Source organism: Pteropus medius, unplaced genomic scaffold (assembly GCF_902729225.1).
Source record: "Pteropus medius unplaced genomic scaffold, Ma_sr-lr_union100, whole genome shotgun sequence".
Lineage (NCBI taxonomy): Eukaryota > Metazoa > Chordata > Mammalia > Chiroptera > Pteropodidae > Pteropus > Pteropus medius.
The window spans coordinates 8,718,001-8,741,107 of record NW_024356249.1 but is presented as its reverse complement, the minus strand read 5'-3'; the positions used below and the strand labels follow the sequence as shown (position 1 = coordinate 8,741,107).

The window sequence follows — 23,107 nt, the reverse complement described above, 5'->3', positions numbered from 1 at the left end:
ATGAAGCCTCTTAATTATTTTTAAAAAGCTATTAGTCACATTTGCTATAAATCTACAAGGCATGAAACTTTCTAACACGAAGGAAAAGTTGTTTTTGTTGACAAGGTCGGCTTCTTTATACATTTTATCCCATTTTTATATTAAATCTGTTTTTTCAACATCATTAAACAACGTATTCTTCAGCTACTTCCCACTCTGACAGGTTTTTAGATTACAGCTTCTTTTAGATTACATCCAGGAGCCATTCCCACTGGCTTTCTGCAGTTCCCACATGAGGACACTGTCTTTACATCTGTACCATGCACGCCCCCTCCCTGCTTCCCAGCAGGAACAAGGGCAGTGACTGGGGCCGTTTTGCAAGATGTGCTCCTCGCCGCATCACGTAGAAAGCCTGGTCTGTGTCACTGTCATCTAATTAATGGCAAAGTTCTTGGACCATTAAAAAAAATGTACTTTTGTTTTCTCATTGATCATAAGGTTTCAGTCTCTTACTATCTCTAACAAGCAAGCCAGCACGCTAGATATAGGAAGAGAGATAAAAAAAGATCAAAGAAGCAATTAGCTATTTAACAAACTTCACATCCTACTTCCCAATGAAGGGGAAAACACTTGGCATTTGCCAGATATTGGGTGTCTAATAATGTTAGCAAGAAAAAACATGTAGGAGAGAGTGACTAAGAAGCAAACAAAACTTACTTTGTTTTCCAGCACAGTAAGCAGGTCGGAAATGAGATGAGGGCAATCCCTCCCGTAAGGCCCTGCTTTCACTTTAAAAGCTGTGTTTATGCTTACATCCAGGTTTGCCGTGGAACTCCAAAATGCCTGCGCTTCCCAGGACGCCCCAAAGTTCACAGTTCGTCTCAGAAGCACCGAGGACCAGGGATCCCCAGGACAGATCGAGGCGACCTCTGGCCACCACGTGGCACCACTGTTGCTGTTACCACACATGCCTGGGACACCCACTTGTTACCTCAGGAATCAGGCCACCAGCAGATAACTGCTCAGATGAGTGTCCAGAGACTAGAGCCTCCGGCATTCTCAGGTTCAAGGTTGGAAAATGCATTAAGACGAGAACCACGCAGTCAGCAGTATTCTGCGCCGTTAACTTTCTCGTACTTAAACACCTATTTAAATAAGAGCAAAAGGTACCAAATTAGAAGGAACATTTTACTACTCGTGACTGTGATTGGCACTTGCCACGTAATGGGTGATATTTTGCTTTCTAAAGCTGCATTTAAGAATCCTAGATCAAAAGTATTTTCATTTCTCTGTGAAAACTCATGAGTTTTTGAGAAAGTCAATTTAAAAAAAAAAAGAAAAGTAAAAGTATAATTTTGTTTAAAAAGGCAACTCTTACTATATCTCATCTGGTTAATTTTTTTAAAATCCGAAAAGAAAAAAACAAACAAACAAACATATAAATTTGATGTTTGTTTTGAAAAATTACTTCATCCATGTACTGTGCAGCTCATAAAAACAAACCACCTTCCAGCAAAACGGGACACTTTGACCTTGTTTACTGCAGTGTTTTGAAACCGCTGTCTCGTAACTCCTGACATCACCGGTCGTGCATTAGCACCTTTACTGCTGTTGGCTGCACATGCTGCTACCCCGACTGTCTTAAATCACCCCCTGGTTGGACAAACACTTCACAAAACAGTAAGGAGACCGGCGTTAGCATTAAATCCACAGAACTCACATGATACCTTTTTTAAGTGTCACATCTCTCTGATCACTTTTACAAGAAAACAAAAGCATCGAACATGTGATACTTTTTAAAAGTCTCGGCGTCCAGAACTAGTACAGACCATTCTTTCTTCTGACCCTCTCCCTGCCCAAGAGAAGGGCTTCCTCTCTCACCGATCGCCATATTGGCAAGAATTTCTGCCACACGGCTTCACTAACAGAAGATCCTGACCTACTTTCTCCCAATGAAAAAACTCGCACAAACTTCCCGAGAGGATACTCTATTTTAGTATACTTTCGAGTTTCAAAAAGTACTGAATTTTTAACTTTGATAAAATCAGATTTATCCTTTTATTTTTCTTTCGTGGACATGCTTTTGGTGTTGTATCCGAGTGTCACATTTTTAAAGAAAGAATTTTCTCCTATAAGTCTGACAGGTTTCCCTTCTGTGTTCCTCAATTCCTATTCCAGATTTATCAGAATCAAAGCAAAAGAGAGTTGTAACACCTGGAGATAAGTCACCATTAAACTTTGGGGACCATCTCCCATAACCCATCTCTTTAAATAAAACTAAATTCTTATCCTACCATGGTAGTGCAGTTTTACAGAGAAGTAACTTAAAATCCAAGTTTCACCTATCTGAAATTAATTGATCACATTCTCATTCCTTCCCTGAAACAACTTAAAAAAACATCGAGTCCTTTAACTACAGTCACCAAGAAATAAAAGAAACACGAAATACGTATCTGAGCAATTATGGCCCTTGTTTGTCAGAGAGGAGTAAAAAGAAAAACATCCAGAGTTAATAAAATTAATTAACTCTAGCTAAAGAACTACTAAAAAGACCCTCCTGCTGTTACTATGACAACTTCAAAATTGCTTTGAGAAAATGTGAGGGATTTTAAGATCTAGGCTAAAACAAATGTCATCCAGTCTGCTAGAAATTACTTTCATTATATCAGGCAGCAGAAGGGCTAAACGGCCATTCACAACCCTGAAATATCAAATCATTACCTTTTGAGAGATGCTGTACTCTTCACTCAGATCGTGAAATGAGTGACAAGTAAGCAAGCAGCTCTCACAGTAATTGGCGCCGTTTTGATTTCAGTCCTGCAACCATATCACTCCCACGGTCTAGCTAGTTGGTACATTATTTTTATAATGAAACCAAAGTCTGATTGAATCTGAAAGGGACCCACACACAGACAAAAAATCCCTAACAGTCTCGTGTTTCCAAATACAAACAGACAAACACACACTCACTCTGATTTTTTCAGGCATTCATAATGAAACAGAAAAAGGAAAACAGCATTTGCCCCTTAAAATTCCCGTTGTTAGGACTGATTCACATTTCACATGATCGTGGTGGCTCAATAAGGAAGTATAAATTCTAAGTGCGTGTACTGTGGACGGGAGAAATCATGTGACCCACAGCAAAGAAAACTGTGCAGTAGACTAGCACACTAAGAAAAATAAACTTAACAGGAGTTTAAAAATACTGTCCCTGGGATTCATCGAGCCATAAATATATTATGGCTTTTGAGAAATAATAATTTGTTTGAAAATAAGCCCTCAGGTTGCTTTGAAAAGTATTACGAGGTCAAAGCCATGCACAGTGAGAAATGAAAGTTTAATTGATAAGGAACTTTTTCTCTGAATATCATGTCCATTCCAAGTTTATTTTAAAGGTCATTTTTAATGTTATTTGAAGATCAGGCAATACATAATTGTGATCAAACAAAACATCGGTTGTAGCTATGAACAAACATTTGTGCTTTATTTAATATATAGTGCTGTGTGTTCCTGGAGCAAAGAAGAAAACTATTTCAATATATCCAGACTTCATACAAGTTCTGCAGAGTTTCTAGTGGTCTCTGTATTTTATTACAGCAAATACATTCTGAAGAAGAAAATGTCAATGTCATAAAAAGTTTCATCTGAGGCATGTAAGCTTGTACTAGAGTCATCATTAAATAGTATCTGAATTATCCTTGTGCATTATATAAATTATGCCATAGATGATCAGACTATGTTCATTCAATCGAAATTAAAAAGTAGGAGATGAATGTTGAAACACTTTAATAAGTATAAGGGACTGATAGATGACTTTATTGTACAAAAACTACTTCAGACATTCTCTTGCTAATTTTCTAAACTAGAGGATTTTAATATAAATATATTTGAAATTCTAAAGGTTTGGCCTGTGGCTGTTTTGTTTCTCAATGCAATTTGTTATTAACATATTAATAAATAATTTTCCAATAGCAATAATAAACAACATGGTTGAGAGCAGGTATTTATATCTCAAATCTATCACTTTTACAGTTTAGTGCTACACATTTTTCAAAATGCTTTTCCTACTTTTATTTCAGCTTTTTAAAAAAAAATTATACCATAGCTCTGGGCAAGGGGCAGGGCAAAGCCAGTGACAGGAATCAGTTCTGGGTATTTATTATTACTGGCTCATCTGAAACACAAGAGGTAGCTGAGTAAAAGAAGAAATTATTGAGAAAGACAGAAAGTCTTTCAGAAGGTATGCTTAAGACCAGGCAGGAAAGGTAAGAAGCAAAAATTCTCCAAGGTAGAGTATTAAATGACATTGTAATCATCTTACTTAACTTGGTGTCATACTGGTCGACTAAACTGAGGAAAGATGAACTAGCTACCAAGAAATATCCCCCAACCGTGATTCGCAGCATAACCTTGTTCTACCTCTTGCCTAGACCACAATTTATGGAGAATAAATCTCAGACTGTATACATCTCAACTCCCTAATTCTATACATCAGAAAATTAGAGAGGTAAAGGGACTTTCCTATGTTATCTGGACAGCTGACTGACAGCTGAAATTGGCCCCGGGACTCCTGACTTTTCTAGGCTAGGGTTCTTTTTCACTACACGCTGCCTTATAGTTAAACCTGAGGTTCAAGTCAGTCTCCAACCAGCCGAGCCTCTAGTTGGTACTTTAGTCACGGGCAATTGAAATAAAAATCCAGACTTGGAGAGAATGACTGTGGACTCCCTAGTCCTGGCTAGACCCCCGATCCTTATGGCTGGCTATCTCTGTCCCCCAGCCGCCTGCACTAAGGATCAAACTTCCTGAGCTAAGAGGAGATGGGTGAGTGCCGGGCTGAGGGGTCAGGCTTCTGAGATGGTACCAGTCCCTCCTCCTCCTGACTCCCCCCCTCCACAGGTATATCATGGCCTCCTCACTTTTTACAGTGGGAAAATCAAGGCACTGAAGAAAGAGCATTTGTTTTGGTTCACATCGCAGCTTTCCTGGGATTCTGGACAAACCTGAGAACCAGATAATAGTCTACGAAAAACAAAGTTAGCTCCTACTTTATAATCTTCACCAAAATTAATTCTATGGAGATTCAAGAATTAAATGGAAGAGGAAAAAAAAAAACAATGAAAAGAAATATGTCTGAATTTAAGATAGGCTAAGAAGTCTTAGCTTTTATAAAAGCAATGAAAAAGGTAACAGAAAGCAAGGTCTCTGAAATGAGCTGAACACATTCAAGTGTAAAACCCTTGTATGTCCAAAAGCAGCAGACAAAACTGATAGGTAAACAGAAAATAAAACACCTGCAACCGGATAACGTACTTTATATCGTTTATAAATGTAAACGGTAAAAGATATCCTCAACAGACCATTTACCCCAAAATATAAAAGGCTAATTAACACGAAAAGGTGTTGAACTTCACTAGCAAACACCCCAGTTTCCCCAGTTAAATTAACATGGATAGACAACAAAAAGAGTAAAGCTAGTAAAGGGAGGTGAGACAGTCATTACAGGAAACCAGCAATACCATTTTATAAGCCTTCAACCTGTTTTGACTCGTAACATGTCTATAAATATCTCCTAAAGAAACAATCGCAGATACACAGGAAGATGTACTTACAATAACAAGATTGGGACCAACTTAAACATCCCAACGTGGAGGGGAGCATGTGACCAAATAAATTATAGTAAATTCATATGTTTATAAACAATATGTGAACACTTAATGACACTAGCAATCATGAAATACAGCATTAGGTGAAAATGCTGGATATAATATTGTATATCAATGTGGTATCAATGTTGCTGGGTAAGAAAGGAAGTTAGGAAGGCAGGAGGGAGAAACAAACAAAAGGGGGGGTGTAGGAGAAGCTGATCTCAAAAAGAGAATGGAAAAGAATACATATGAAAAGCTTAAGAAGGGGCAGATGAAGAATTTAGGTTTTTCATTACTTCTTTATAATATTGAGATATTTGACATTTTCTATAAGAAACATTTATAATTGGAAAAATGTTATTTAAGCCAATGAATCACCTATATTTCTTGGTCATACAAAATAATTAAAATATTTGCAATGTCCTTTTAAAGAAGAATGCTTAAACTTTATTAAGTGTGAGAAAGAAGTGCAAAACAATATGGTCTTAAATATGTAAAATTTCACATTAAAAAGACCAGAAGAATATGCATCGAGATGTTAATAGTGCTTGCCTTTAAGCAGTGCTATCGTGTGTAATATCTGCTATACTTTCGAGTTTTCTGATTGTCATGTGTTGTTTTCATGAGAAAAAATAAACGTATGAATCATAATTATAGGACTCATACATCAAAAAGACGCTACTATCAACAGTCAAACTTCAAAATACAGAATGTCAATAGTCCCAAAAATCTGTCCTATTTTGATGGAACGTTTTTCTTCTTCTTCCCATTTAGAGAACCACAGATATGGCTTCAGAAACCAGCCAGCATTGGTGGGTGTGTAGGAGGTGGTGACAAATCATACTTCTTAGTTGTCAAACTGTTCTCACCATGGAGCAGCTCTGTGAGGGTCATATTGAAGCATGAGAATCTCAACAGCAGGACATTATTAGGATACTGGTGAAGGAGGTCGGTGGGAGAGGGTAGTAAACGGCCAAAAGAAGAAGGCACGAGCCCATGAAAACAACAGAGGCATCAAGAGAGAAAGTTCAAGAAATCGTTAGATCTAAAATAATTGAAAGAAGAGTCTCAAAGAGATATCTGTGTACCTGTGCTCACAGCAGCATTATTCGCAGTAGCCAAAAGGTGGAGGCAGCCCAAGTGTCCACTGAAGGAGGAATGAGTAAACAAAATGCGGTATACGCAGACAATGGATTGCTGCTATTCGGTCTTAAAATGAAACTCTGACACATGCTACAACACGGATGAACCCGAGGACATTATACTAAGTGAAATAAGCCAGACAGAGAAAGGCAAATATTGTTATGAGTCCACTTTCATGAGGACTCAAAATCATAAAGTCAAAATCATGAAGACAGAAAGTAAAATTGTGCTTGCCAGGGGCTGGGGAGAAGGCGGAACGGGGAGTTAGTGTTTAATGGCTACGGAGTTTCAGTTTTGCAATGTCAAAGCGTTCTGAAGATGGATGATGGTGATGGCTGTTCAATAATGTCAATGTACTTAATGCCACTGAACTATACACCTGAAAATGGTTAGGATAGCAAGTTCTATACTGCACGCATTTTACCGTAATTACTGAGTATACTGAAATGAAGAAAAGAAGCAGGTTAGGAAGGAAAGGAAGGAGGGAGGGTGGGCGGGAGGAAGGAAAAGAATCAGAAGTCCCGAAGAAGGCTTCTGATTTGGCCTGAAAGGAAGTTTAAAGGATGTTAAGGGTACAGTCATCAAAATAAAACAGAACCTTATTTCTGATGCTAGAGGAGTCTTTAAATATTATCATAGAAGTCAGCTCAGAAAAACAATCAAAACTGAAAATAAGAAGGGACATTATGTTTAACTCGAAGAGAACATATACCAGACCTCTTTGTGGTTTTTTGAGACCTTTTCATTATAGCCAGCTTGAAAAATTCCCCATGACTAGGAAAGAACCTGCAAGTCCAAGAGACATGACATTTTCTCATCAGCTAACAAGAAAACAAAAAAAACCCAACGTAACTATGAGGGAAACTCTGGGTGTCCTAAAAATGTACTCTATCCTTATTGCACACTACTATCACAGAATTGAAGAATCCGCGGGCTGGACAAGGCCCTTAGGGAAGAGAGCCTTCCCAGGCTCACTTGGTAATGCTGGACTGAAAGACAAATCCCTGGAGCATAGTTATGTTGTGTCTGTTATGCTTTATTTTTAAAATGGGCAGCTTATTAAAGAGAAGAAGTACAGCATAACTGGAATGTTCTTTCTACAAGTCATTTGATTAGTTCTGTTCAAAAAATATTTATTGAGTACATAGTGCACACTATATATCATATATCGGGCACTGGATTAGGCGCTGGATGGTAAACAGAATGTCAATGTCCTTCCCTCATCAAACTAGCAATTACAACTTAAAGGAGGCATAGAGTGCTAGGTGGAGGGCCAGGCGAGGGAGGGAGCAATTGGGAGGATCATTTTATGAACTATATAGATGTCTAACCAATGTACTGTATACTCGAAACTAATTTAAATAAATAAATTATAAATAAATAAAAGAAAAGAAAGAAAGAAAAGAAAAAAAAAGAAAAAAAAAGAAAGAAAGGAGGCATAGAGTGCTATTGATGCACAATAAGAGGGAGCTCTAACCTGGTCAATATAGGTTGATGATGGAAACCTGTAAGAAATGACATTTTTAATAATAATAGTAGTTATTATTATCATTGTAGCAAGTTTGCTTGACTACTACTATCGGTCAGAGTTTTAGGCACTTTCCATGCACAAAATTCAATTTTCACTACGACCTTATAAAGTGGGGTTTTAAAGATGAGGAAAATGAGTCACAGAGAGGTCACAGAGCTCTGATATAGCATAGTCAGAACAGACGGCATCCTTATTCAGAATCTGCTTTGAGAGAAACCCAAACTAAGACAAGACAGGGATGGAATTTAAGGATCAGAACATTTGGGCAAGAGATGAGCTGCTCTGAGTAGGAAGAAAGGGTGGAAGTAAATAGAGCAGGAGAACAACAGGTGCAAGAGGCTGGGACACACAAACGGGTCGACAGGTGAGTGGGGGAGAGTGGAAGGGATGGGAGGAACACAAAGCCCATGACCAGGAGCTTTGGACTGATTGATGTCTAGCTGGGATTGCATTAGTTCTGCTGTGTGGAGTGGGAAATATCTCTCTTTTCCCTTTCCCCGTGAACTCCAGTGCTTTGATGACTTGTTTACACACAGGGTGAGAACACACATTTTGCAGAGGCCCCCATTGGTTTGGGTACAGAATATGACGGAAATAGGTAAGAGTTTAAGTGGAGAACTGACATGACGAGGATGCTTTTTTAAAAGCACCACTCTGAATGCAGGCAGGAGAACGGACTGGATATGACCCCCGGGAGAGAGGTGCTGACGCAATAATTTAGGTAAAAGATGGTGGTAACCAAGAAGGGACACACTGGAGACACAGTAGATGGATTTGAGAGCTACCGATGTACAGAATTTTGGCCAGATTTGGTTTCTTTGTGGATCTGGAAGATGAAGAGAGATAAGGGTCAGTGAGTCATGGATTTTAAGTCTTGGGTAACTTGGATCAGTTTGGAACCTGTTGGACATGAGGTGCCAGCAAGACATCAAAGTGGAAATGTCCAGTCGGCATGTGAATACAAACCTGGAGCTCAGAGATAAACAGAGGGAACTTGCAAAGGGCAATGGGGAAAAAAAGCCAGAGGGGCAGGGCAGGGTCTTGTAGGCCAGAGGAGAGTGTGTCACATGCTCTCACTGCTGAGAAGTCATGGAAGATAAGAAAGAATCCAAATATATTGGATGAAGGTGGCAAAGGAAGGATAGGAAGGCAACTACCAGCTCTGGCCAGAGCAGTATCGATTGGGTCACAGGTGTAAAGCCAGATTAGAGTAGCAGGAGGAGGGGGCAGGAGTGAGGAGATGGAGGTAGCAAATACAGAGACTTTTTCCAAGGCGGATGGCCCCGACAGGAGAAGTGAGTGGAGAGGTAACCTAAAGGCAAGGCAATGCTGCAGGCCTGAGATTTCTTTTTTTAATCGATAAGACTTGAACAGGTTTAACACAGGGAAATGTCAGTGGTTAATGGAAGGTAAAAGGTCAGAGAGAGAAAGGTGAGGGGCTGGGGATGGGGTCGGGAAACCTGGACATGAGGCTGAAACAGGAAGGGAGGGAAACAAGGCTGGTATGGATGAAGTGCACTGACTTAGGGCAAGAACCTGAGCAAGTTCACCCTTCGGCATCATCTGTTTTCTCTGCGACATGGGAGGGGCGGGCCAGCTCCGGAGAATACAAAGTGGGGTGGAAGAGTGAGAGCGAGTAACATGTGCAAGAGCTGCTGGGAGATGAGAGGGGACTCGGATGGCGAGGAAAAGCCACCACAGAGTAGGAAGTTATCTTGTCGAATGTATTTCTCTCTTATGTCAAATCGGGAGGGCCGCATGCCAGCACTCTGTGCATCTATGGCATTTACAAAACACTGAGGACACGAATAAAAACGATTATTGAGCAGACCGTTCAATACAGTACGATCAGGTAAGTCAGCTGTAATAATATCAATTTCCCTTAACCGCGTATGTACAACAAAGACAAATGTTTCACATAAACTACGATGGCCATTTTATGACAATGCGTAGAAAGCTCACACTTCTTTCTATAGTCAGACCTGGTTTTTGTGTGTAACCAGAACGGCATATTTCAACTGGAATTAAATCATTAATCGCGCATTGACAGCCTCCACGTTTGGTCTGAGCTGGCTTCTGCTTCCGGGTATCGTTAACACTGCTAGATGCGCACGCAGGATGCAGTGAGGCTCAGACGCTTCCTTCCTTCCAAGGCCATGTGGGGACACACCCTTGGGGAAGAAGGCCTGTCACGGCCACTTCTCCCAAACTCAGCTCTAGCGCCCGCTCTGGCCAGGAAACTGCTAGAGAAAGCAGCAACAGGGGCCATGCGCAAAGCACAAATGAACAAGTTCAAACAGAGGCGAGGGAGATGGTATTTCAAGTGAGTGGATATTGTGTTTTCCTTCAGGTAACTGGGTAAAGTGGGAAGAGAAGATGTAAGCTTAAAGACTACCTTTCTTTTAAAGTCTTTTATAGCAATTCTAGTAGTTAACAGGAAGTACCTCATGTATTTTCAGGGTACCCGTCTCCCAAGGAGCACGCAAACAAACAAACCAAACCAAACAAAACAAAACGCTTTAAAGCTACGTCCTTTTGAGAGACAGTGGGAATTAACGGTGACACCTCACCAATTCAGCCAACTGAGGAGTCTATTTTGAATAGTGAGATATCTGAATCACATGATAGTGTAATATACTTTTACTTTTCAGTTTCTCCTTTTCAAAAAATTTTCCCATTTTTGTGTTTTTATTATAAAAGTAATATAATAATCACTGCTGCCCAACAGCTACATAATATTCACTATGGCCCAGGCACAGCTCTAAGCTTTTTGTTCCCTTTGAATTTGAGACAGGCACTCCTATTCTCCCAATTTTAGAGAGAAGCACAAAGGAGCCAGTTGCTTTGCCTGTGGGGACAGGTGGAGCTGGTACCCTAACCTAGGTAGCGAAGTGTCAGAGTTTTACACTCAACCCCTTCACTGCAGTGCCAAGCCATGAAAACACAAATTCTAAAATTCTAAAATTGAGGGTGTCAAAGAGATAATCACTTCATTCTACCCCTCGAAGAGAATAATTTTGGTGTCTGTCCTATTCTATTCATCCTTCACTTTTAAAATTAAAAAATGATCTTAAAAAAAATTTTTTTTCTATATCCAAGTGAAAACATAAATGAAACTATTCACAAAAACTTTTCCAACTAGAGATTCCACTTGTAGACAAGACTTGTTTAAAGTCAGAAAATCTGTTTTTGCAAACAATATGCACAAGTTATTAAAATAACTTTTTGCTGACAAACTTCTTTACATTATGAAATTTTTCCTACTTAACATTTTTTGGCTGACCCACACTTAATGGGCTCCAAATCGGTCATTTTGAATCCATGCATAGCCAAGTTTTCAAATAAGAAAACTGAAGTTCAAATACTTAATTCTCTCTGAAGTTGCCTGAAGGCTCAGGCTAGATCTCAGAGATCAGATGAGAACATGACATTTAATGCAGGAATGTCGGAACTTCTAGATACCTTGGCCAGGTTAGCTCTATAAAACAGGCAAAAAATGGCCCCCATACAGCTTCTATCAGTGATCTTTGATGCCAATGTCCCATGATATACAAGTTCAAGATTGCTAGTCACTTGAGGCTTATTAAGATTGACCAATGTCAACTGTTACTTCCTACACTTAAGTGCATGCCACATGTGATCTATACGCACACTCTTTAGGTTCCTTTGAAATAGATCCGCGTGTGTATGGACAACCGATTTTCAACAAAGGTGCCAAAGCAATCCAATAAGAAAAGTCTTTTCAACAAATCATGCTGGAACAACTGAGAAAATATAGGTAAAAACATGAACTTTGACCTCTTACCCAATATACAAAAATTAATTTGAGATGATCATAGACCAAAGCATAAAAGTTAAAACTATAAGGCTTCTAAAAGAAAACACAGAAGAATATCTTCATGACCTTAGAAAGGCAGATTACTTAGGAAACAAAAAAGTACTGATAATAACTGGGAAATGTGATTAAAGATACTTCAAAATTAAAACCTTTTGCTCATCAAAAGACATTTTTAAGAAAATAAAAAGCAAGCTACCGACTGAGAGAATATATTTGCATTACGAATTTCTGGCAAAAGAATTTTATCATATATACACACGCACACACCAATCAATAATAAGACAAACCATTCAACTTAAAAATGGCCAAAAGAAAAATTGAAAATGAATAAAAGATTGAACAGAAACTTCAAAATGGAAAACATACAAATGGCCAATAAAAGAATACATTAAGTCATCAAGGACATGTAAATTAAAAATCACGATGAGAGACCATTTCATATCTGGCAGAATGGCTAACATCGGAAAAACCAACAGTATACATGTGAGAAGGAAGTGGAGCACCTGGAACGCTCATCCAATGCTGGCTGGAGTGTAAAATGGTACAATCATTTTGGAAAACTTCTTGGTAGTTTATTATAAAGAAAAACACACACCTACTTGGTAGTTTATTAGAAAGACAGGCAAACGCACACCTACTTTGGCCCAGCAATTAAGCCTAAATTGCAAAAGGAATGAATATGAGAGAACTCGTTCACAGCAGCTTAATATTCATAATAGCCAAAAAACGTGAAAGCAATCCAAATGTCAACAGGAAAATGGATCGACAAATTGGGTCTATTCATGTTAACGGAATACTACCCACTAATAAAGGAAGAATAAATGACCAATACATGTAACATTAAACTGTTGTGTGAAAGAAACCAGATACAAAAGAGTACTTATTCTATGATTCCATGTATATGAAGTTCAAGAACAGAAAAGAACGTTTCATAGTGATAGTAATCCGAAAGTGTTTGCCAGAGCGGGTGGAGGTTGATTGGAGGGGGATGTTAGAAAACCTGAATGATGGAAAATGTTCTATATGTTAACTGAAGTTTGGTTATTTAAATATATTTAACATTGGTGCATTTGACTGCATGTAAATTTTATATCAATTAAAAAGGAGGGCTAGTAGGGCTCTCTAACTGTCTTGACATCTTCAGGTTCTCCTGAAGAATGTGATTTGATCTGCACCCTTTGACCCGATCAGATGGAACAGTATCTGAACTACTTTCAGTCTGACAACTATCACGGCTGTCTCATTTCTTTGGGACCATCCATGTAAGGTATTTCCTCCAGAGGAAAAGAATGAACTTGCTGGTTTTCCTCACATCCAGCAGTAAGAGTCAACCAATAATTCCAGGTGCCAGAACCCGTGTAAGAGTGTTCTGAATTCTTGTCGTCACAGAGTGTCCTTTTTAGGCCCATCGTTTTCCAGGAGACAACAGACAACCTACACTAAACACATTCCTTACCTACAGCAAGCTACGGAGGCGGGGTAGATGGGAGAAAGTGAGGAAGTGGATTTGGGAAGAAGGACATTCATTCTGGCCAATACCAGAAATAAAACTGCAAGTATGTTCTGGTTGCCTGGGAGCTAACAGCGCCTTGGAGCTCAGGACATTTCAGTACTCTCCACATCTACCTCGAGGGGCGTGGCCTCGGAGGGCCTGCTCTTTGATCTAAAACTACAGGACACAGAGGTCAGAGGCTCTTTACTAACTTTAATTGCCTCTAAGCCACTACACGAAGAATAATTAATACTCAACAGTACTACTCTGCAAATTATAGAGACAGATTTGGGGCTCCTGGTATTATACTAGAGATCAGAATAGGCCTGAGAAGATTCTGCTTTAGGTTCGATCATGTTGGGGCAACTGACTTTAACTGTGGGAGAACTCTGGGGAAGATCTCCAGTGATTTTTCACAGAGAAAGTTATTTTTTCTAAGTAAAATGAGGAAACGATAAGATTTGAAATGTTGATTCAGAGTTTCTTTTGAGACACAAATGGATACCACTTGTGTCAAGGAAGTTAAAGAACTAATTAGTTAACATCTAAGTTTTGCCATCTTCATAGGATCTACTATACATTTTCAGGAACTACACAACAAATATGAGAAAGGAATGATTGATAAGGATTTGGAGGTTTTTTTTTTTTTTTTTTAAACAAACGAATGAGAAGGGAGAATATAAGATGCTTCTTACAAGAAAGGGAAGAAGTATAAGTATGAGGGTCTGTTTCCTAAGGAATAGAAGTTGTAGAAATGAAGGAACAGGGTTTTCTTTCAGAAACTCCTATGCCAAAGGGCAGAGAAGAAATTAAAAAGTAAGCACATCCACATTTACATTTGTATTAAAGATAAGGAACAACTACCAGTACTTTCATAGATTTTTTTTTTTAATGACTAAGTTGGATATTTTACAAGATGCATCTTTTCTTCTAGCAACAAAGCTGGAAGAGCATCTCGGTGGGGCTTCATGACAAATGACTATAGCCTCTGTAGCGGCAAGAGCATATCTTTGTATAACAACGTCAGCTCATTGTTTCTTCAGCCAAGTTATTTTGAGGGTTCATTTTCCCAAATCCCAATACCCACTGTGCCCTCATCTAATCTTTCCCTGGCTAAATGGCTGGCCAAAGGCATTTCTGACTCAATTCTTCAGATACACTTCTGACAAATCAGCAAATGAAAGGACTTCCCATTTGTTATGGACTGAAAGTTTGTGCCCCTCCCCTTAAGTTTATATGTTGAAATTCTACTCCTTAATGTGATGGAATTAGGAGGTGGGGCCTTTGGGAGGTGATTAGGTCATGAGGGTGGAGCCCTCATGAATGGGATTAGTGCTCTTCTAAAAGGGACCGCAGAGAGCTCCCTTGTCCCTTCTGCCATGTGGGGACACAGCAAGAAGATGGCTATCTAGGAACCAGCCCTAAGAACTATGAGGAATAAAATTTGTTGTTTACAAGCCACCATTTGATGTCATTGAATGTGAAAGATCCCATTACAGTTATAAAAAAAGTATATACACCCACTGCGGTAAAAAAAAATTATCAAGGGCCTGAGAGATTTCGACGAATGTCTAGAAGCCAGTAAATGATGAATAAGTACTGACCGCTGAAGCTGAGCAGAGGCGGCTCACAGCCCAAAAGTTTCTCTGAGAAGGTTGGTGCTGAGAAGGGAGATAACTGACTTACCCAATAAAACTCCGAAGACACTCTAGATTCAGAAAAAGCAAGTACAATACAGGGCAGAAATGCGAAGGAGGGTAGAAAGGAGAAGATTAACAGAAAAGTCTAAGTGTCAACAATTGCTCCTTCCAAGACGAATTCCTGTCTTTATAAAAAAACAACAAATGATATAGGCCCTCAGGCAAAAACTAAAAATCTTTAAAGGGAGACGTTTCTCTAAAAAATTTTTTAAATGCTTGGTGAAGAATAAACAACTAGTGTGGTTCTGAGAACCCCAAAGCCAAGCCCTCTTGACTCTGACACTCAGCGGCTCCCCCACAAAAGGACCGGCTCAGCATCACTGGAGGAAAGCCTGCCAGGGGCAAGGCACACCCACACGTACAGAGCCTCGGTCGGCCTTAACGCCACCTCCTCTGTATGTGAATGAACAATCGCGGATAAGCTTACATTTAAAGAAAACCCGTAACATGAATGGGGGAAACCAGGAAAAACAACGAAAAGACTCTGGAAGAAACAGAAAATTCAAGGGAGCAAAGATATTCTATAAAGTACTCAAAAACAACTTTTCTTACTGTCCCTAGAAATATCTGAGAAGCAATAATTACATCCACATAAAGACAATAACAATAACTCTGCAAGAAATAACAACCCAAGAAAAATGTTTACAGAATTATAAAATGTGAGCTTCAAACAGGTATTAGTCCAGAACGCTATCTGCAAGCGCCTGGGTACACGAACCTCACAGCTGTGATTCTGACAATTTAATTCTACGGCACAGACAGTACCTCACCTACCATGTGCTATACTTAGAGCACAGCCAGAAGTTTAAAATGGCACATGCAGGACATGTTCATGGTAATAAGACGACCATGACACAATGTCCCATTGTTCAAGGGAACCGGAGTCTGTTTTTAATTCCCCTGCAAGCTTACAGGACAGCCTGTCAGCTTCCCTCAATACCTGTCTGTCCCTTCCTCCAGGAAGGGAGAAACCAAAGCTCGTGTTTTTAGGGTGACATAATGAAGACTCCTGGGAAGTATTAATAAGGAAGAACTTGTTTAATGTGAAGACTTCAAGATATTAAAACATATTAATGAGATGCATGTGAAATCTTCCCTGGAGAACTTCACAAAGAAGATAAACATCCCCCCCACCTGGGTGACCTGCATACCGTCTTTCCTGAAAATAGAGGGCTATTGTCCCATTGGTTCAAAACCTACTAGTCCCAAAGCCATCTTTTTATAACCAAAAATTCTGTAATGCTCTATTTACGATCCTGAAATAAAATTCATTGATAGCGATTAACTAGTAAACATATAATTTAAAAAATATCTATATCCTAAATGTAATACAGAAGAGAAACTAAAAGAAAGGCAATTTGTAATAAAAATAGTACATATTTCAATACGTAAAAAACTTTCAAGTCCAATGAACTATGAACGAGTCCAATTAACAATGAAATAGATGCTTAAAGAATTAGTTTGAACTCTAAGAGGTCAAAGCAGAAGCCTTCTATATTAAAAGTACAGGAAAACGAAAGAGGAGAGGTACAAGAGTACAACAGAATGAAAATGAGTATATTCCGTGTATGTTAAAAGTATGCAAATGTTATCTCGTGTTTTTATGTAAAGTGGAGTTAGCGCTAGGCTTGAATAATTATAAACTAAGTTCTCACTGCATGGATATCCAACAAGACAGTTGATAGTCATGTGGGATACAGGGCAATTCTTTCTATCTTTTCCACTGTGGGATATCTAACATCTATGACTCCCCCCACAAACCACATTAAATACCCTTCCTTGTAGAACCAAACGCCCTCCCCAATTTCTACTATGTCCGCTAGGGGGCGGTACTGTTTCCATGAGAACTCCTGGCCGGCTGACCTATGGGCAAGTTTTCCTTCTAGCCTTCAGCCTATCACACTGGGAATCAAATCCTAAAGGACAAATCAGCAACATATCTAAGAAACATATTAATTTAATATGGAAAATTACAATGAAGAAGTTAGTTTGGGCTTATACCATTAACTATAGCCATAGTCCACATTATTTCCTCTTTTTGAATTCAAGACAGTGGGTTACTCCATACAGAATACGGACTGAAAAGCTGTATCTCTGCGACACTTACTTAGGTAGCACGAAGTGATCCCGATTTTAGAATTTTCAACATTGAAATCTGGTTAATTAATGATAAAAAAGGGAGTTTTTCATAGGACTCTACAACTTTCATTTCCTCAAAACAAGAATTAATGCATTCTTTCACATGTGGTCATTACAGGAAGAAGGGGGGAGCCATTTACTGTAAATGTCTTTCTGATGCAATTCTACCACCTCTTTCAAAGAGAGAATTCATCCAAGAGCCTTAGTCACTTCTTCAAGAAAAATGCCACTGTACTGAATATGCACAGACTAAACCACATGCCTGAGGAGAAGCAGAGCTGATCCCACCAGCAGAAAACAGATGGAGAGGATGGCAGAGGAGGGGATCTCATGTCAGAACAGATTAAGCAACATGGCTCAAATTTTGGCCTCTAATACAGAGAAAAGTCTGACATATGTAACATTGTTTCGTAAGTCAAATGCAAACATCCATTTCCCCTCAGCCCAACTTTTAAAGTATACTTCCTAAAAATGTAAGATTTTAGTTCTAAACCAGGAACTTATGCGTAATTAGTCTCTTAGCAACTACAGTTATTGCATTTTTTAAATTTCGTGCACAGCAAGAAACATGGAATGCTACATTTAATATTTGAAAACGAAAGTACATTTCGAAGAGGGTGAATTTCACAACAAAACGGTGACGTACTGGGTAACAGTATAAAACAATTCAGAGGGAAAAACTTATGACAGACAGTTCTGAGCTCTTCTTAAAGAGAGAATTAATTTTTCTAAAATCTCAAACCTACCTGACGGGGCAAAAGGAATGATTTCTCCAATTTATCCTTACCTGAATTACTATTAATTCTTCTAACAGCCAGATGCACCTCCTTGTTTCTGTGGAAAGCCCAAAGCCCAGGAGTCACCCAAGACTCGGGGCTGGTTGCTGCTGGAGCCTAAAATCCCCTCGATGAATGAAACTGCACGTCGTAATATACACATTCCGAGCCAGCTATTGGCTAAGTGAAGGCAACGCGTGTGGAAGTCTGATTTGCCACTTTGGGGGCATGCCTCTTATATCCCATCTGAGAAAAGACGAAACACTCCACTCTTGACTGAGTCAAATCTAGAAAAGGTTCGTTTTTCTGTCGCATTCTCCCTAACACTACGGAAACCACGAGAACCACAGTTAAGATCTGACTCCTTCACCAGGCAATGTCAATGAAAAAAAGAATTAGTATGTCGACACTGGAAATTTACAAATGACTCTCACACTACTGACAAAGTTTTTTGTGTTCTGTGACTGCCTAAGAGTTATACATCAGTATAGGCATAGTACACATATTTTTTTTTTTCAGCCAAGAATTTTAAGCTGTGGTTTGGGGGCTCAGAATTACCACGGAGTGGTAAAAATTCTCAAAAGAATCTGATCTTTGTCCTACACTGATGATGAACCGAGAAAGTAAAACCAAGCTTGATGGAGCAATGGTGTGACTGCTCTTTCCACAATTAAGACTTTTTCAACGTGTAGACAATGTGCATTAGAATGATCTAAGATTGAACTCAGACTCTCTGGATCGGCGCCCAGGAATCGGCACGTTAACTAGCATTCTAGGTCATTCTACATACCTTTAAAATTTGAAGACTACTTTTCCTGCCACTGGAGCTTAACTGCTGATTATAGCTGTTGCGACTTTCCTTTATTAAATTACTTTGTTTTTGGTTACTGCTGAAACCAGAAGCAATAAGAACACTAACACTGTTTCAGGACAATTTGCGGCTTTCACTCCAGGAAAAGGAGAACCGGTCTAGGTTTGCCTGACCTCCCGTCCACATCCACCTCTATCACCCCAGTGAGAGAAAAAAAAGTGCTCAAGCTGCAGAACCTGAGAAATGCAGTACCTAAGGTTGACCAGGAACATTATCATTAAAAGATGCTACCACAGGAAATCAAAACAAAACCAAACCATGCTAAACACGCGAGGAAGAAAACGAGGGAGAGAGGACACGAATGTTTACTGACTGCTTACTATGTCCCACATCAAGAATTTTATATACATCTTTCGTTGCCAAAAAAAGTCCCACCAAAAAATAAGTTCTTCGGAAGCGTATGAACACGCAAACTCGGGAGTCTACATCTAACGGCGGGGACACTGCACTGCCTTTCTGTGCCCGTCTCCGTCACCGTTCTCCTAGAACCACAAAAGATTTTCTGAGGAAACTGAGTATCTCTGCCGGATGCATATTCACCATGATATCATCCTCCCATACTTCTTGCTCTTGGTTCCTTCTTTATGCAACCTAAGTTTGTGTGGACTTACTTTCATAAAATTCTGAATCATTTGCCAGCATCTATTTTCCATTTAAAAAAATTTACTTCAGTCCACAGTGCCGGGATGGGGGAGACCCCCATTATTTTACTGTAAATAGGAAGTTATTTGAACATTGCCTAATGATGTTTTTATGTTTTACTTTAGTAAAATGGGTATCACTTTTTCCTGTGATATGCATAAAGTTTCCAAGGAAACTTTCTGGATAAGAGAAGCCCAACCTAGAAAACAGCGTTATTTATGAACAAGTCCTTCCAAACGGTCCCCTCTGTGTCTCAGGACGACTATCCACTTTGACACCCTCACACAGACAGGACTATAAGGGAGCTGACTTTACACCTTTAACTTTTTACTGTGAGCCAATCTAGTGTATCTTGTGTTGCAAGTAACTTGTATAACAGGTAAAATATGGATATGTCGGGGCAGTAGTTCTCAAACTATATAGTAGCAGTGGGATCCTTTATTATTCCCCCAAATGAAATCTTAGGTGAAAGCCCAATACACACGCTAGATGAAAGCAGAGCATCCTGGTTGATGTGGCGAACTACAGGATGCACAGCCCCCCTTATCTGGGCCTGCTTACTCATCTCGCCCCCCAGCATGGCTGCTGAGGCAACACTGTGAGAATCCGCGGGCTCTATTTTATCTCGTCTCAGACCCTGATGATTTTTAAAAAATTGTACTTTACCATTTTATCCTATGTACAGCTTTTTGTCTCAAAGTTGGGCAGATGCTAAATTTTGAAAAAGCCACGTCGAATCATATTTCGAATACTGCTTACTACATTAAGCTTAGGAACTCTGTTCCATGTTTGGTTTGTGTAGACCCTAACATAAAAATTATAATCTCTATTTTATAATCTCTATTTTTCTCTCTTTGGCAATAATACCTTTAGAAATTCTGCAGGTTCAAGGTCACTTAATAAAAACAAAGTTTTATCAAGAAAATGCATTTTATTTATTTAGTTAGTTAGTTAGGTGAGGCAACCCTTGGTTGACCTCACAGATTGCAAAGACCTTGTCAGTTTACAATCCCTTATTTTTTTATTTTTTACACCTACAGCATCTGGTCTTCCTAGATGGTCTCCCATCCAAGAACTAATCAGGCCCGACCCTGCTCAGCTTCCGAGATCAGATGGGATCGGACTTGTTTAGGGTGGCATGGCCGTAAACAAGATAATGCATTTTAAATGAATGCTTTTTATCGTCATCATGACATATAAGACCTCTCACCACGCTTTCACTTTTGTCGGCCATTCGCTTACTATATACGGTACAATAAGTTTCAGACTATATACTAAATAAACTCAAGCCGATAAAAAGATAGTACCCTGAGATTTAAAATGAGGAATGAATTTAAAGGTAATCATTACAAAAAAAAAAAAGGGGGGGGATAATACCAGGTCAGCACAGAGAACAGAGATTGAAATGACTTCATGAAGACCAATACTCCTAAAAATCTGCTTCAAATTCTGCTAAGAGGAAAATGGAATAGCCTTTCCTTTTAAACATTTTCTAACTATTATTTCCCAGTCTTGGAAAAAAGGTAACGTGTCCTGCTGGGCAAAGCCGTCACATTTCAAGGTACAGTGAGAAAACGGCCTGCGTGAAGGAGCTTTCCTGAGTCACCCAGGACCACCGACCGAAGCAGGGAACGGCCCCAACGTTTCGTAACCCACTGTCCCTCAGAATGAAGTGTTCGAAAAGCAGCAAACTTTGTGTCCAAGAGAGTGCCATAAACACCCACACACATAGCATGGAAAAAGCGGTGTCATTTCAAAATCCATGCTTAACCACGTTCTTAGTTTCGGAATACTCTGAATTCTATGATTTCCACTTAAAAATTACTATTGAATAAAACTGTAGGAGCACTCCAGTTGCACTTAGATGATTTTTAAATAGTCAACCTCTTTCCAGGAATGAAGCATGGTTAAGAGAAATAATGTCATGCAGTCGCCCTCAAACACCTGGCACGTTCCCAAAGTCTGTCTATGTTCGTGGTTTAGGACTGGAGCTACTTCTCCCTCGGGAATGATGCTGTTAATGACAGAATCCAGGTCATTCCACAAAAACTTACTTCACGCACAATGTACCTGTAATACTATGTATCTGAAATAACATGTCTTTTATAACTGTGTCGCACTACTGGTAATTATGTAAGAAATAAAATAAATGACCTACGAATAATTCTTATTTTTCTGTATGTAGAGCGTGTGAGAAGGTTTAATCAGAAGAGGATGAACCAGACTGACTCTTAAGAGATTTGAAAGTTGATGACACTGGTTATTATGCCTTATTTCACCTCCAAATATACTTGTGTTCTCTTCTCTTGATGATTATATCCCTACTCTTGAGTTTATCAGCTATGACTAGGGCCACTGGGGGGCTCTCCAGAATTGAACGAAGAGGGAAGAAAGAAAAATAAGCTAAGAGAGAGAGAAATTTAGACGAAATAGGATGCAGAAGAATGTATGAAATTAACAGAGACTATCATCTGAAAAGGGAGCAGGAAAAGAAGATGGGGCAATACTTCGAGTTCCAAATTAGACAGAAACGGTGTTGGATCAGACGCACTGACCGCCTGAGCCCAGGCGGCGTGGCTGCTGGGGCAGCAGAGGCGCTGGGAGGCTGACCGAGGCGATGTGCAATGGTCATGTGCATGACAGAATGTGTGCAAAGCAAGGGTTTATCATCTGGGAAGGCCTTGTGTGGACCACATTGTAAGAATCTGGTGGTCATTCAAAGAAGAAGTTATTTGCTCTGGCTGTTGACTCAGCTGATGAGAATAGAAGAGTCAGGGTTCGGCGTGGGGTAATGGGTGGTGTGTGTTCAGCCTCTGGTCACAGAGCATGAACAGTTCTAAGCAGTAAGCTCCCGAACAAACGGCACTGTCCAAAGGAGGGACAAACCAATGCCTACAGACAGCTCAGGATAAAGCAACAGCTCTCCAGAGCTCTGTTCTAACAATAGATCACTTTCTGCATGACATTCTTAACTCCTTATTGAACTGGGGAGCAGTGGGGTGCAGAAGAAATTAGGTATCATGATCTGAAAAACCTGTTACTATGATCATACTTAACCTTAAAACGTTTACTGAAAATTATTATTAAACCCTATGTTATAGTGATAGGAGTTTTATCCATTTTTAAGGTTCCAATGAACCTGAAGTGCAGTGATCGTTAAAGGCCTTTTAAATGACAACACAAACTGTGGCCTTACTAAACAGATTGGTGACATTTAATGTATGTGTGTGTGTGTGTGTGTGTGTGTGTGTTTAAAGCTGGTGAATTCCAGTTCCGCTATCAAAGGAAGTTAGCAAAGAGAATGGAAAGGAAGGGAATATTGGTTATAATCCAAGGCACCTTCCTTTT

General features: G+C 39.5%; 1 long non-coding RNA gene and 1 pseudogene across 1 annotated transcript in view; both read right to left on the bottom strand.

Annotated features, from left to right (window-relative positions):
- LOC120601130 (uncharacterized) overlaps positions 1–23,107 on the bottom strand; it is a 184,452-nt gene that overhangs the window by 58,226 nt on the left and 103,119 nt on the right. Inside the window, exon 5 of the long non-coding RNA XR_005652364.1 lies at positions 697–1,124. This is a non-coding gene — a long non-coding RNA (uncharacterized LOC120601130). The remainder of the gene's footprint in view (positions 1–696; positions 1,125–23,107) is intronic.
- On the bottom strand, positions 20,791–20,909 carry LOC120601334 (uncharacterized; annotated as a pseudogene).